The sequence below is a fragment of the Odontesthes bonariensis genome, chromosome 19 (assembly GCF_027942865.1).
Source record: "Odontesthes bonariensis isolate fOdoBon6 chromosome 19, fOdoBon6.hap1, whole genome shotgun sequence".
NCBI classification, from domain to species: domain Eukaryota; kingdom Metazoa; phylum Chordata; class Actinopteri; order Atheriniformes; family Atherinopsidae; genus Odontesthes; species Odontesthes bonariensis.
In genome coordinates this window covers 29505516-29522717 of record NC_134524.1, presented here as the reverse complement: position 1 = coordinate 29522717, position 17202 = coordinate 29505516, and the positions used below count along the sequence as shown (strand labels likewise).

Genomic DNA, 17202 nt, shown 5'->3' with positions numbered 1-17202 from the left:
TGGGCATGATGAATGAGTGTACCGAATTTCATTGTCCTACGCGAAACTAACCCCATTGCGGGCACCATTTTTAAGCATTGTAGGGGGCGCTACAGAGTCAATGAGCGACTCCCAAAAATATAAAGTTTAGATTCTTTCATGTCGTCGACTGGCAGGTGGTGCTCGCAAAATTTCCTGAGTTTTCGCATACCTTTTGCAAAGAATAAGAATAATAAAAATAACTAGAAAGCTGCAAGCAGCTGTGAGCGGGACCGAGGTGTGCGTACGTTGGATGTGCGCACGTTGGGCATGCGCTGGACGCTGGAGCCGCAGCTCTGCCCACACGCACGATACCCGCTGTGTACTTACGAGCACAGCATATCCCCAATGCGGAGGGGTTTTTGAAAATTTCTAGGGGGCGCCACTGAGCCATTTTTCTCCGCCCACACACGATACCCTTTACATACGTACGAGGTCGTCAGGGTGGACGTGTGTACCAAGTTTCATTACCTTGAGATGATGATAAGGCTTTCAAATCACAAACGTCATCACACGATTTTCACCGCATGGCCACGCCCACACCGTTCAGAGTTTGGAAAAGTTTCTCCATGAATTGTTGCTTCCATGTCTTAAGAGTAACTTGGCTAAGTTTGAAGTTTGTAGCATTAAATCTGTGGGAGGAGTTTGATAAAATGTGAGGTATGGAAAAAAAAGACGTTTCTGACCACCAGCAGGTGGCGCTGTTGGTGGATGTCACTATTTTATCTATGCGCGTTCAGGCTGGGTCCAGATATCACCGTATGAAGTTTGGGACAGATTGGATAATGTATGTGGAAGTTATAAGCGACTTAATTTTTCATGGCGAGTCATAACTTTGAGGCGTCGCCACGGCCACGCCCTTTGAGGTTTGAAAAAGTTTCTCCATGACTCTTTCCCCCCATGTCTTAAGAGTAACCTGGCCAAGTTTGAAGCTTGTAGCATTAAATCTGTAGGACGAGTTCGATCAAATGCGAGATGTGGAAAAAAAGAGATGTTTCCGACCACCAGCAGGTGGCGCTATAGGTGGATGTCGTTATGATAATATGTACGCATTCAGGCTGGGTCCAGCATTCACCGTATGAAGTTTGGGACAGATTGGATAATGTATGTGGGAGTTATAAGCGACTTCATTTGTTGTGGCGAGTGATGGCGAGTCATCGAACTTTGAGGAGTTGCCACGCCCACGCCCTTTAAGTTTTGAAAAAGTTTCTCCATGAATTTCTCCCCCCATGTCTTGAGAGTAACCTGGCCAAGTTTGAAGTCTGTAGCATGAAATCTGTAGGACAAGTTCGATCTTATGCAAGGCGTGGAATCGGCCAAAAATGGCACGAAAACACACTTTCCATCCAAAATGGCCGCCTTCCTGTGTACGTGGCACCGTGATGGCAAGAGACTTTTTGGTGCGTCTGGGCATGATGAATGAGTGTACCGAATTTCGTCGTCCCACGCGAAACTAATCCTATTAAGGGGACCATTTTTATGCACCGTAGGGGGCGCTACAGAGCCAATGAGCAACTCCCAAAGATATAATGTTTAGATTCTTTCATGTCGTCGACTGGCACGTGGCGCTTGCAAAATTTCCTGAGTTTTCGCATACCTTTTGCAAAGAATAAGAAGAATAATAATAAACCTTACAGATACAATAGGGTCCTTGCAGTTTCACTGCTCGGTCCCTAACTAGAAAGCTGCAAGCAGCTGTGAGCGGGACCGAGGTGTGCGTACGTTGGGATGTGCGTACGTTGGGCATGCGCTGGACGCTGGAGCCGCAGCTCTTCCCACACGCACGATACCCGCTGTGTACTTACGAGCACAGCATAACCCCAATGCGGAGGGGTTCTTGAAAATTTCTAGGGGGCGCCACTGAGCCATTTTTCTCCGCCCACACACGATACCCTTTACATACGTACGAGGTCGTCAGGGTGGACGTTTGTACCAAGTTTCATTACCTTGAGATGATGATAAGGCTTTCAAATCACAAACGTCATCACACGATTTTCACCGCATGGCCACGCCCACACCGTTCAGAGTTTGGAAAAGTTTCTCCATGAATTGTTGCCTCCATGTCTTAAGAGTAACTTGGCTAAGTTTGAAGTTTGTAGCATTAAATCTGTGGGAGGAGTTTGATAAAATGTGAGGTATGGAAAAAAAAGACGTTTCTGACCACCAGCAGGTGGCGCTGTTGGTGGATGTCACTATTTTATCTATGCGCGTTCAGGCTGGGTCCAGATATCACCGTATGAAGTTTGGGACAGATTGGATAATGTATGTGGAAGTTATAAGCGACTTAATTTTTCATGGCGAGTCATAACTTTGAGGCGTCGCCACGGCCACGCCCTTTGAGGTTTGAAAAAGTTTCTCCATGACTCTTTCCCCCCATGTCTTAAGAGTAACCTGGCCAAGTTTGAAGCTTGTAGCATTAAATCTGTAGGACGAGTTCGATCAAATGCGAGATGTGGAAAAAAAGAGATGTTTCCGACCACCAGCAGGTGGCGCTATAGGTGGATGTCGTTATGATAATATGTACGCGTTCAGGCTGGGTCCAGCATTCACCGTATGAAGTTTGGGACAGATTGGATAATGTATGTGGGAGTTATAAGCGACTTCATTTGTTGTGGCGAGTGATGGCGAGTCATCGAACTTTGAGGAGTTGCCACGCCCACGCCCTTTAAGTTTTGAAAAAGTTTCTCCATGAATTTCCCCCCCCATGTCTTAAGAGTAACCTGGCCAAGTTTGAAGTCTGTAGCATGAAATCTGTAGGACAAGTTCGATCTTATGCAAGGCGTGGAATCGGCCAAAAATGGCACGAAAACGCACTTTCCATCCAAAATGGCCGCCTTCCTGTGTACGTGGCACCGTGATGGCATGAGACTTTTTGGTGCGTCTGGGCATGATGAATGAGTGTACCGAATTTCGTCGTCCCACGCGAAACTAATCCTATTAAGGGGACCATTTTTATGCACCGTAGGGGGCGCTACAGAGCCAATGAGCGACTCCTAAAAATATAAAGTTTAGATTCTTTCATGTCGTCGACTGGCAGGTGGTGCTTGCAAAATTTCGTGAGTTTTCGCATACCTTTTGAAAAGAATCGGAAATAATAATAATAACTAGAAAGCTGCAAGCAGCTGTGAGCGGGACCGAGGTATGCGTACGTTGGGATGTGCATACGTTGGGGAATGCGCTGGACGCTGGAGTTGCAGCTCTTCCCACCCGCACGATACCCTCTGTGTACGTACGAGCACATAATAACCCCAATGCGGTGGGGTTTTTGAAAATTTCTAGGGGGCGCCACTGAGCCATTTAGCACCGCCCACACACGACACTCTTTACATACGTACGAGGTCGAAAAGGTGGACGTGTCTACCAGGTTTCATGACTTTGCGATGATGATAAGGCTTTCAAATCACAAACGTCATCACACGATTTTCACCGCCTGGCCACGCCCACACTGTTCAGAGTTTGGAAAAGTTTCTCAAAATTTTTTTTCCCCCCTTGCTTAAGAGTAACCTGGCCAAGTTTGAAGATTTTAGCATGAAATATGTAGGAGGAGTTTGATCAAGAGCGAGTTGTGAAAAAAAAAAGATGTTTCCGACCACCATTAGGTGGCGCTATAGGTGGATGTCACTATTTTATATGTGAGCATTCACCGTATGAAGTTTGGGACAGATTGGATAATGTATGTGGGAGTTATAAGCGACTTCATTTTTCGTGGCGAGTGATGGCGAGTCATCAAACTTTGAGGCGTCGCCACGGCAACGCCCTTTAAGTTTTGAAAAAGTTGGCCAATGAATTTTTCCCTCCATGTCTTAAGAGTAACCTGGCCAAGTTTGAAGTCTGTAGCATTAAATCTGTAGGACAAGTTCGATCTTATACAAGGTGTGGAATCGGTCAAAAATGGCACGAAAACGCACTTTCCATCCAAAATGGCCGACTTCCTATGGACGTGGGACCATGGCGGCCTGAGACTTTTTTGTGCGTCTTGGCATGATGAATGAGTGTACCGAATTTCGTCGTCCCACGCGAAACTAATCCTATTGCGGGGACAATTTTTAAGCATCGTAGGGGGCGCTACAGAGCCAATGAGCGACTCCCAAAAATATAAAGTTTAGATTCTTTCATGTCGTCGACCGGCACATGGCGCTCGCAAAATTTCCTGAGTTTTTGCATACCTTTTGCAAAGAATAAGAAAGAAAGAAAGAAAGAATAATAATAATAATAATAAACCTTACAGATACAATAGGGTCCTTGCAGTTTCACTGCTCGGTCCCTAATAATAATAATAAACCTTACAGATACAATAGGGTCCTTGCAGTTTCACTGCTCGGTCCCTAATAATAATAATAATAATAAACCTTACAGATACAATAGGGTCCTTGCAGTTTCACTGCTCGGTCCCTAACAAGAACTGCAAGCAGTGATAACGGCCCTCGCAGCCAAGCGCAGCTCCGGCCTTGCGACCGCCTGACCGCCTGCACCGCCGACCCGACGTGGTCATCGACGCCATCCCGCGTCTCCCGCACCCGTCCACCAGGCGGAGCGTGCAACGAATTTCCCAAATCGCCTTCAGGCCACGACAGTACGACACCAGTGGCACGTTTTCAAAGTTGGAGCGATATCTCACCTTCCAGACAGGAGTTAGCGTCACTTCCTGTTTTGTGGGGGCGGAGTTTAGTGACATCAGAAATGTAACACGCCAATGTGTCAAGCGCCGCTCCGTAATGATGCACAAAAAATACGGTGCAGATCGGACGATATCTAGAGGAGATACAGCTGTTTAAATGATCTAGGGGGCGCACTGGAGTAACACTCCAATATAATCCTATTGGGCTCTTTAGAGGTTAACAAATGTCATTCTTATCTAGTTTGGTAAAAATCGGATGATATATGTGAGATTTAGAGCCGAACGTATGCAAACGGCGAGGGATTGGAATGTGCCATTCTGCCACGCCCACACTATTTTGTAGGTTCTGACAAGATGCACAGGTGTGCTGAGTTTCATGATTGTCGGTGAAAGCATCGCTTGGGGCTGATGTTTTTAGATGTTCTAGGGGGCGCTGTGGAGGCATTAGGCCACGCCCATCAAATATTGGACCGCACACCTGTTGAGGGGTGGATTAGGATCGATCCCAGTGAGTTTGGTGCATCTCGGCTCAAAACTGTAGAATTTAGAGCCAAACGTATGGTGACGGCGTGATGTCTGACTTCACCAAGCCGCCATAGCCACGCCTTCAACTGAAAACTGTTGGTGCTTTAAAGCAAGTGAGACCAACTTGTTATCTGTATTCTGACACAAGATCATGTTGATTAGGTGAAGGGGGCCAGAGATGGAGCTTTCCAAGGAAAAAACGTGACTTCCTGTTCTGAGGGGGCGGGGCTTATATGACGTCATCATTTGACCACATAGGATTGACATGCATCCAACATGGATGACTCATACCAAGTTTGGTGCAGATTTAAGTTTTTACGTGAAAGTTATAGCGTTTTGTTTACACTGGCGAGTACGCCAAGTTCGCCGCTTGGCCAAGCCCCCTAAACATGCTCAAAAACTCAAGATTTCTGATAACTTTTGTTCCCCCATCCCTTAACTGCATACCGACCAAAGATGAAGTCCGTAGCTCAAAATCCCTGGGGGGTGTAAATTTTCCTGCGAGGTGTGTAAATATGAAAAATGGCCAAAATTTGCCCTTTGACCCAAAATGGCCGCCTCCTTGTACGTTTTAGAGCATACCTCCAAGAGACTTTTGTTCTTGATGTGAGGCGATCTACGTACATACCGAGTTTCAGATCTCTACGACGTACGGTTCGGGCTATCTCACGTTAGGTGGCGCTGTAGAGCAGTTTGGCCACGCCCACTTTCGATTCCATTAAAAACATTTGATTTCACGCGGGGGACAATTTTGGGCAAAGTTACGTGAGTTTTCGAATACGTTAAGGCGTCCCGATTTGCGATTCCGTGCGGAAAAGAAACGGAATCATAATAATAAGAATAGTGAAATCCTTCAGATACAATAGGCCTTCGCAGCGCTTAGCTGCTCGGGCCTAACTAGAAAGCTGCAAGCAGCTGTGAGCGGGACCGAGGTGTGCGTACGTTGGGATGTGCGTACGTTGGGATGTGCGCACGTTGGGGCATGCGCTGGACGCTTGAGCTGCAGCTCTGCCCACACGCACGATACCCTCTGCGTACTTACGAGCACATAAAAACCCAAATGCGGAGGGGTTTTTGAAAATTTCTAGGGGGCGCCACTGAGCCATTTTGCTCCGCCCACACACGATACCCTTTACATACGTACGAGGTCATCAGGGTGGACGTGTGTGCCAAGTTTCATGACCTTGCGATCATGATAAGGCTTTCAAATCACAAACGCCATCACACGATTTTTACCGCCTGGCCACGCCCACACCATTCAGAGTTTGAAAAAGTGTCTCCATGAATTTTTTCCCACATAAATTAAGAGTAACCTGGCCAAGTTTGAAGCTTGTGGCATTAAATCTGTAGGAGGAGTTTGAAAAAATGTGACATGCGGAAAAAAGAGGTTTCCAACCACCAGCAGGTGGCGCTATAGGAGGATGTCACTATGCTAATATGTACGCGTTCAGGCCGGGTCCAGCATTCACCGTATGAAGTTTGGGACAGATTGGATAATGTATTTGGAAGTTATAAGCGACTTAATTTTTCATGGCGAGGGATGGTGAGTCATCAAACTTTGAGGCGTCGCCACGGCCACGCCCTTTGAGGTTTGAAAAAGTTTCTCCATGAATTTTTGCCCCCATGTCTTAAGAGTAACCTGGCCAAGTTTGAAGGTTTTTGCATCAAATATGTAGGAGGAGTTTGATCAAATGCGAGGTGTGGAAAAATAAAGATGTTTCCAACCACCAGCAGGTGGCGCTATAGGAGGATGTCACTATGATAATATGTACGCGTTCAGGCTGGGTCCAGCATTCACCGTATTAAGTTTGGGACGGATTGGATAATGTATGTGGGAGTTATAAGCGACTTAATTTTTTATGGCGCGTCATAAATTTGAGGCGTCGCCACGGCCACGCCCTTTAAGTTTTGAAAAAGTTGGCCAATGATTTTTTCGGCCCATGTCCTAAGAGTAGCCTGGCCAAGTTTGAAGCGTTTAGCATTCAATATGTAGGAGGAGTTCGATTAAATGCGAGGTGTGGAAAAAAAAAGACATTTCCAACCACCAGCAGGTGGCGCTATAGGTGGATGTCACTATTTTATAGGTGCGCATTCAGGCTGGGTCCAGCAATCACCGGTTGAACTTTGGGTAAGATTGGATTATGTATGTGGAAGTTATAAGCGACTTAATTTTTCGTGGCGAGTGATGGCGAGTCATCAAACTTTGAGGCGTCGCCACGGCCACGCCCTTTAAGTTTTGAAAAAGTTGGCCAATGGATTTTTCCCTCCATGTCTTAAGAGTAACCTAGCCAAGTTTGAAGTCTGTAGCATTAAATCTGTAGGACAAGTTCGATCTTAAGCAAGGCGTGGAATCGGTCAAAAATGGCACGAAAATGCACTTTCCATCCAAAATGGCCGCCTTCCTGTGGACGTGGCACATTGGCGGCCTGAGACTTTTTTGTGCGTCTGGGCATGATGAATGAGTGTACCAAATTTCGTCGTCCCACGCAAAACTAATCCTATTGCGGGGACAATTTTTAAGCATCATAGGGGGCGCTACAGAGTCAATAAGCGACTCCCAAAAATATAAAGTTTAGATTCTTTCATGTCGTCGACTGGCAGGTGGTGCTCGCAAAATTTCCTGAGTTTTCGCATACCTTTTGCAAAGAATAAGAAAGAATAATAATAACTAGAAAGCTGCAAGCAGCTGTGAGCGGGACCGAGTGTGCGTACGTTGGGATGTGCGCACGTTGGGCATGCGCTGGACGCCGTAGTCGCGCATCTCTGCCCACACGCACGATTTCCATTGCGTACGTACGAGCACGCAATAACCCCAATGCATAGGGTTTTTTGAAAATTTCTAGGGGGCGCCACTGAGCCATTTTGCTCCGCCCACACACAATACCCTTTACATACGCACAAGGTCGTCAGGGTGGACGTGTGTACAAAGTTTCATGACTTTACGATGATGATAAGGCTTTCATATTACAAACGCCATCACACGATTTTCACCTCTGGCCACGCCCACACCGTTCAGAGTTTGGAAAAGTTTCTCCATGAAGTTTTGCCCTCATGTCTTAAGAGTAACCTGGCCAAGTTTGAAGATTTTAGCATGAAATATGTAGGAGGAGTTTGATCAAATAAGAGGTGTGGAAAAAAATGAAGTTTCCGACCACCATTAGGTGGCGCTGTAGGTGGATATCACTTTTTTGTATGTGCACGTTCAGTCTGGGTCCAGCATTCACCGTATGAAGTTTGGGACAGATTGGATAATGTATGTGGGAGTTATAAGCGACTTAATTTTTTATGGCGCGTCATAAATTTGAGGTGTCGCCACGGCCACGCCCTTTAAGTTTTGAAAAAGTTGGCCAATGATTTCTTCGGCCCATGTCTTAAGAGCAACCTGGCCAAGTTTGAAGGTTTTTGCATTAAATATGTAGGAGGAGTTCGATCAAATGCGAGGTGTGGAAAAAAAAAGACATTTCCAACCACCAGAAGGTGGCGCTATAGGTGGATGTCACTATTTTATATGTGAGCTTTCAGTCTGGGTCCAGCATTCACCGTATGAAGTTTGGGACAGATTGGATAATATATGTGGGAGTTATAAGCGACTTCATTTTTCGTGGCGAGTGATGGCGAGTCATCAAACTTTGAGGCGTCGCCACGGCCACGCCCTTTAAGTTTTGAAAAAGTTGGCCAATGAATTTTTCCCTCCATGTCTTAAGAGTAACCTGGCCAAGTTTGAAGTCTGTAGCATTAAATCTGTAGGACAAGTTCGATCTTAAGCAAGGCGTGGAATCGGTCAAAAATGGCACGAAAACGCACTTTCCATCCAAAATGGCCGACTTCCTGTGGACGTGGGACCATGGCGGCATGAGACTTTTTTGTGCGTCTTGGCATGATGAATGAGTGTACCGAATTTCATCGTCCCACGCGAAACTAATCCTATTGCGGGGACAATTTTTAAGCACCGTAGGGGGCGCTACAGAGCCAATGAGCGACTCCCAAAAATATAAAGTTTAGATTCTTTCATGTCGTCGACTGGCAGGTGGTGCTCGCAAAATTTCCTGAGTTTTCGCATACCTTTTGCAAAGAATAAGAAAGAATAATAATAACTAGAAAGCTGCAAGCAGCTGTGAGCGGGACCGAGGTGTGCGTACGTTGGGATATGCGTACGTTGGGGAATGCGCTGGACGCCGTAGTCGCGCAGCTCTGCCCACACGCAGGATACCCTCTGCGTTAGTACGAGTACATAATAACCCCAATGCGGAGGGGTTGTTGAAAATTTCTAGGGGGCGACACTGAGTCATTTATCTCCGCCCACACACGATACCCTTTACATACGTACGAGGTCTACAGGGTGGACGTGTGTGCCAAGCTTAATGACTTTGCGATGATGATAAGGCTTTCAAATCAGAAACGCCATTACAAGATTTTCACCGCCTCGCTACGGCCACGCCCTTTGAGATTTGAAAAAGTTTCTCCATGAATTTTTCCCCTCATGTCTTAAGAGTAACCTGGCCAAGTTTCAAGTCTGTAGCATTAAATCTGTAGGACGAGTTCGATCAAATGCGAGATGTGGAAAAAAAGAGATGTTTCCAACCCCCAGCAGGTGGCGCTATAGGTGGATGTAGCTATGATAATATGTACACATTCAGGCTGGTTCCAGCATTCACCGAATGAAGTTTGGGACAGATTAAATAATGTATGTGGGAGTTATAAGCGACTTCATTTTTTGTGGCGAGTGATGGCGAGTCATCGAACTTTGAGGCGTCGCCACGGCCACGCCCTTTGAGGTTTGAAAAGGTTTCTCCATGAATCTTTCCCCCCATGTCTTAAGAGTAACCTGGCCAAGATTGAAGTCTGAAGCATGAAATTTGTAGGATAAGTTCGATCTTATGCAAGGCGTGGAATCGGCCAAAAATGGCACGAAAACGCACTTTCCATCCTAAATGGCCGCCTTCCTGTGGACGTGGCACCGTGATGGCATGAGACTTTTTGGTGCGTCTGGGCATGATGAATGAGTGTACCGAATTTCGTCGTCCCACGCAAAACTAACCCCAATTTGTGGACCATTTTTAAGTACCTTAGGGGGCGCCACTGAGCCACTTTGCTCCGCCCACATACGATACCCTTCACATACGTACGAGGTTGTCAGGATGGACGTGTGTGTCAAGTTTCATGACGTTGTGATGATGATAAGGCTTTCAAATCACAAACACCATCACACGATTTTCACCGCCTGGCCACGCCCACATTGTTCAGAGTTTGGAAAAGTTTCTCCATGAATTTTTGCCCCCATGTCTTAAGAGTAACCTGGCCAAGTTTGAAGCTTGTAGCATTAAATCTGTAGGAGGAGTTTTATAAAATGTGAGGTATGGAAAAAAAAGACGTTTCTGACCACCAGCAGGTGGCGCTGTTGGTGGATGTCACTATTTTATCTATGCGCGTTCAGGCTGGGTCCAGATATCACCGTATGAAGTTTGGGACAGATTGGATAATGTATGTGGAAGTTATAAGCGACTTAATTCTTCATGGCGAGTCATAACTTTGAGGCGTCGCCACGGCCACGCCCTTTGAGGTTTGAAAAAGTTTCTCCATGACTCTTTCCCCCCATGTCTTAAGAGTAATCTGGCCAAGTTTCAAGCTTGTAGCATTAAATCTGTAGGACGAGTTCGATCAAATGCGAGATGTGGAAAAAAAGAGATGTTTCCGACCACCAGCAGGTGGCGCTATAGGTGGATGTCGTTATGATAATATGTATGCGTTCAGGCTAGGTCCAGCATTCACCGTATGAAGTTTGGGACAGATTGGATAATGTATGTGGGAGTTATAAGCGACTTAATTTGTTGTGGCGAGTGATGGCGAGTCATCGAACTTTGAGGAGTTGCCACGCCCACGCCCTTTAAGTTTTGAAAAAGTTTCTCCATGAATTTCCCCCCCCATGTCTTAAGAGTAACCTGGCCAAGTTTGAAGTCTGTAGCATGAAATCTGTAGGACAAGTTCGATCTTAAGCAAGGCGTGGAATCGGTCAAAAATGGCACGAAAACGCACTTTCCATCCAAAATGGCCGAATTCCTGTGGACGTGGGACCATGGCGGAATGAGACTTTTTTTTGCGTCTTGGCATGATGAATGAGTGTACCGAATTTCGTCGTCCCACGCAAAACTAATCCTATTGCGGGGACAATTTTTAACCATCGTAGGGGGCGCTACAGAGCCAATGAGCGACTACCAAAAATATAAAGTTTAGATTCTTTCATGTCGTCGACCGGCACGTGGCGCTCGCAAAATTTCCTGAGTTTTCGCATACCTTTTGCAAAGAATAAGAAAGAAAGAATAATAACTAGAAAGCTGCAAGCAGCTGTGAGCGGGACCGAGGTGTGCGTACGTTGGGATGTGCGCACGTTGGGGCATGCGCTGGACGCTGGAGCCGCAGCTCTGCCCACACACACAATACCCTCTGCGTACGTACGAGCACATAATAACTCCAATGAGGAGGGGTTTTTGAAAATTTCTAGGGGGCGCCACTGAGCCATTTTGCTCAGCCCACACACGATACCCTTCACATACGAACGAGGTCATCAGGGTGGACGTGTGTGCCAAGTTTCATTAAGTTGCGATGATGATAAGGCTTTCAAATCACAAACGCCATCACACGATTGTCACCGCCTGGCCACGCCCACACCGTTCAGAGTTTGGAAAAGCTTCTCAAGAGTTTTCTTCCCCCCTAGCTTAAGAGTAACCTGGCCAAGTTTGAAGATTTTAGCATTAAATATGTAGGAGGAGTTTGATCAAATGCGAGGTGTGAAAAAAAAAGATGTTTCCAACCACCAGCAGGTGGCGCTATGGGTGGATGTCACTATGATAATATGTACGCGTTCAGGCTGGGTCCAGTATTCACCGTATGAAGTTTGGGACAGATTGGATAATGTATGTGGGAGTTATAAGCAACTTAATTTGTTGTGGCGAGTGATGGCGAGTCATCAAACTTTGAGGCGTCGCCACGCCCACGCCCTTTGAGGTTTGAAAAAGTTTCTCCATGAATTTTTCCCCCCATGTCTTAAGAGTAACCTGGCCAAGTTTGAAGTCTGTAGCATTAAATCTGTAGGACAAGTTCGATCTTATACAAGGTGTAGAATCGGTCAAAAATGGCACGAAAACGCACTTTCCATCCAAAATGGCCGACTTCCTGTGGACGTGGGACCATGGCGGCATGAGACTTTTTTGTGCGTCTGGGCATGATGAATGAGTGTACCGAATTTCGTCGTCCCACGCAAAACTAACCCCAATGTGTGGACCATTTTTAAGTACCCTAGGGGGCGCCACTGAGCCACTTTGCTCCTTCCACACACGATACCCTTCACATACGTACGAGGTGTTCAGGATGGACGTGTGTGCCAAGTTTCATGACGTTGTGATGATGATAAGGCTTTCAAATCACAAACACCATCACACGATTTTCACCGCCTGACCACGCCCGAATTGTTCAGAGTTTGGAAAAGTTTCTCCATGAATTTTTGCCCCCATGTCTTAAGAGTAACCTGGCTAAGTTTGAAGCTTGTAGCATTAAATCTGTAGGAGGAGTTTTATAAAATGTGAGGTGTGGCAAAAAATGACATTTCCGACCACCAGCAGGTGGCGCTATAGGAGGATGTCACTATGATAATATGTACGCGTTCAGGCTTGGTCCAGCATTCACCGTATGAAGTTTGGGACAGATTGGATAATGAGTGTGGAAGTTATAAGCGACTTAATTCTTCATGGTGAGTCATAACTTTGAGGCGTCGCCACGGCCACGCCCTTTGAGGTTTGAAAAAGTTTCTCCATGACTCTTTTCCCCCTTGTCTTAAGAGTAATCTGGCCAAGTTTGAAGCTTGTAGCATTAAATCTGTAGGACGAGTTCGATCAAATGCGAGATGTGGAAAAAAAGAGATGTTTCCAACCCCCAGCAGGTGGCGCTATAGGTGGATGTCGTTATGATAATATGTACGCGTTCAGGCTGGGTCCAGCATTCACCGTATGAAGTTTGGGACAGATTGGATAATGTATGTGGGAGTTATAAGCGACTTAATTTGTTGTGGCGAGTGATGGCGAGTCATCGAACTTTGAGGAGTTGCCACGCCCACGCCCTTTAAGTTTTGAAAAAGTTTCTCCATGAATCTCTCCCCCCATGTCTTAAGAGTAACCTGGCCAAGTTTGAAGTCTGTAGCATGAAATCTGTAGGACAAGTTCGATCTTAAGCAAGGCGTGGAATCGGCCAAAAATGGCACGAAAACGCACTTTCCATCCAAAATGGCCGCCTTCCTGTGTACGTGGGACCATGGCGGCCTGAGACTTTTTTGTGCGTCTTGGCATGATGAACGAGTGTACCGAATTTCGTCATCCCACGCGAAACTAATCCTATTGCGGGGACAATTTTTAACCATCGTAGGGGGCGCTACAGAGCCAATGAGCGACTACCAAAAATATAAAGTTTAGATTCTTTCATGTCGTCGACTGGCAGATGGCGCTCGCAAAATTTCCTGAGTTTTCGCATACCTTTTGCAAAGAATAAGAAAGAAAGAATAATAACTAGAAAGCTGCAAGCAGCTGTGAGCGGGACCGAGTGTGCGTACGTTGGGATGTGCGCACGTTGGGCATGCGCTGGACGCCGTAGTCGCGCAGCTCTGCCCACACGCACGATTCCCATTGCGTACGTACGAGCACACAATAACCCCAATGCATAGGGGTTTTTGAAAATTTCTAGGTTGCGCCACTGAGCCATTTTTCTCCGCCCACACACGATACCCTTTACATACGTACGAGGTCGTCAGGGTGGACGTGTGTACCAAGTTTCATGACCTTGAGATGATGATACGGCTTTCAAATCACAAACGCCATCACACGATTTTCACCGCATGGCCACGCCCACACCAATCAGAGTTTGGAAACGTTTCTCCATGAATTGTTGCCTCCATGTCTTAAGAGTAACCTGGCTAAGTTTGAAGCTTGTAGCATTAAATCTGTGGGAGGAGTTTGACAAAATGTGAGGTGTGGAAAAAAAAGACGTTTCTGGTGGCGCTGTAGGTGGATGTCACTATTTTATGTATGCGCGTTCAGGCTGGGTCCAGATATCACCGTATGAAGTTTGGGACAGATTGGATAATGTATGTAGGAGTTATAAGCGACTTAATTTTTCATGGCGAGTCATAAATTTGAGGCATCGCCACGGCCACGCCCTTTGAGGTTTGAAAAAGTTTCTCCATGAATTTTTCCCCCCATGTCTTAAGAGTAACCTGGCCAAGTTTGAAGGTTTTTGCATCAAATATGTAGGAGGAGTTTGATCAAATGCGAGGTGTGGAAAAAAAAAGATGTTTCCAACCACCAGCAGGTGGCGCTATAGGTGGATGTCACTATGTTATAAGTGCGCGTTCCGGCTGGGTCCAGCATTCACCGTATGAAGTTTGGGACAGATTGGATAATGTATGTGGGAGTTATAAGCGACTTAATTTTTTGTGGCGAGTGATGGCGAGTCATCAAACTTTGAGGCGTCGCCACGGCCACGCCCTTTAAGTTTTGAAAAAGTTTTCCCATGAATTTTACCCCCCATGTCTTAAGAGTAACCTGGCCAAGTTTGAAGTCTGTAGCATAAAATCTGTAGAACAAGTTCGATCTTAAGCAAGGCGTGGAATTGGTCAAAAATGGCACAAAAACGCACTTTCCATTCAAAATGGCCGCCATGCTGTAGGCGTGGGACCATGGCGGCAAGAGACTTTTTTGTGCGTCTGGGCATGATGAATGAGTGTACCGAATTTCATTGTCCTACGCGAAACTAACCCCATTGCGGGCACCATTTTTAAGCATTGTAGGGGGCGCTACAGAGTCAATGAGCGACTCCCAAAAATATAAAGTTTAGATTCTTTCATGTCGTCGACTGGCAGGTGGTGCTCGCAAAATTTCCTGAGTTTTCGCATACCTTTTGCAAAGAATAAGAATAATAAAAATAACTAGAAAGCTGCAAGCAGCTGTGAGCGGGACCGAGGTGTGCGTACGTTGGATGTGCGCACGTTGGGCATGCGCTGGACGCTGGAGCCGCAGCTCTGCCCACACGCACGATACCCGCTGTGTACTTACGAGCACAGCATATCCCCAATGCGGAGGGGTTTTTGAAAATTTCTAGGGGGCGCCACTGAGCCATTTTTCTCCGCCCACACACGATACCCTTTACATACGTACGAGGTCGTCAGGGTGGACGTGTGTACCAAGTTTCATTACCTTGAGATGATGATAAGGCTTTCAAATCACAAACGTCATCACACGATTTTCACCGCATGGCCACGCCCACACCGTTCAGAGTTTGGAAAAGTTTCTCCATGAATTGTTGCTTCCATGTCTTAAGAGTAACTTGGCTAAGTTTGAAGTTTGTAGCATTAAATCTGTGGGAGGAGTTTGATAAAATGTGAGGTATGGAAAAAAAAGACGTTTCTGACCACCAGCAGGTGGCGCTGTTGGTGGATGTCACTATTTTATCTATGCGCGTTCAGGCTGGGTCCAGATATCACCGTATGAAGTTTGGGACAGATTGGATAATGTATGTGGAAGTTATAAGCGACTTAATTTTTCATGGCGAGTCATAACTTTGAGGCGTCGCCACGGCCACGCCCTTTGAGGTTTGAAAAAGTTTCTCCATGACTCTTTCCCCCCATGTCTTAAGAGTAACCTGGCCAAGTTTGAAGCTTGTAGCATTAAATCTGTAGGACGAGTTCGATCAAATGCGAGATGTGGAAAAAAAGAGATGTTTCCGACCACCAGCAGGTGGCGCTATAGGTGGATGTCGTTATGATAATATGTACGCATTCAGGCTGGGTCCAGCATTCACCGTATGAAGTTTGGGACAGATTGGATAATGTATGTGGGAGTTATAAGCGACTTCATTTGTTGTGGCGAGTGATGGCGAGTCATCGAACTTTGAGGAGTTGCCACGCCCACGCCCTTTAAGTTTTGAAAAAGTTTCTCCATGAATTTCTCCCCCCATGTCTTGAGAGTAACCTGGCCAAGTTTGAAGTCTGTAGCATGAAATCTGTAGGACAAGTTCGATTTTATGCAAGGCGTGGAATCGGCCAAAAATGGCACGAAAACACACTTTCCATCCAAAATGGCCGCCTTCCTGTGTACGTGGCACCGTGATGGCAAGAGACTTTTTGGTGCGTCTGGGCATGATGAATGAGTGTACCGAATTTCGTCGTCCCACGCGAAACTAATCCTATTAAGGGGACCATTTTTATGCACCGTAGGGGGCGCTACAGAGCCAATGAGCAACTCCCAAAGATATAATGTTTAGATTCTTTCATGTCGTCGACTGGCACGTGGCGCTTGCAAAATTTCCTGAGTTTTCGCATACCTTTTGCAAAGAATAAGAAGAATAATAATAAACCTTACAGATACAATAGGGTCCTTGCAGTTTCACTGCTCGGTCCCTAACTAGAAAGCTGCAAGCAGCTGTGAGCGGGACCGAGGTGTGCGTACGTTGGGATGTGCGTACGTTGGGCATGCGCTGGACGCTGGAGCCGCAGCTCTTCCCACACGCACGATACCCGCTGTGTACTTACGAGCACAGCATAACCCCAATGCGGAGGGGTTCTTGAAAATTTCTAGGGGGCGCCACTGAGCCATTTTTCTCCGCCCACACACGATACCCTTTACATACGTACGAGGTCGTCAGGGTGGACGTTTGTACCAAGTTTCATTACCTTGAGATGATGATAAGGCTTTCAAATCACAAACGTCATCACACGATTTTCACCGCATGGCCACGCCCACACCGTTCAGAGTTTGGAAAAGTTTCTCCATGAATTGTTGCCTCCATGTCTTAAGAGTAACTTGGCTAAGTTTGAAGTTTGTAGCATTAAATCTGTGGGAGGAGTTTGATAAAATGTGAGGTATGGAAAAAAAAGACGTTTCTGACCACCAGCAGGTGGCGCTGTTGGTGGATGTCACTATTTTATCTATGCGCGTTCAGGCTGGGTCCAGATATCACCGTATGAAGTTTGGGACAGATTGGATAATGTATGTGGAAGTTAT

At 46.3% G+C, this 17202-nt stretch overlaps 1 protein-coding gene across 4 annotated transcripts in view; it reads left to right on the top strand.

Annotated features, from left to right (window-relative positions):
- afap1 (actin filament associated protein 1) overlaps positions 1–17202 on the top strand; it is a 231440-nt gene that overhangs the window by 53525 nt on the left and 160713 nt on the right. The gene's annotated exons all lie outside the window — the stretch shown is intronic.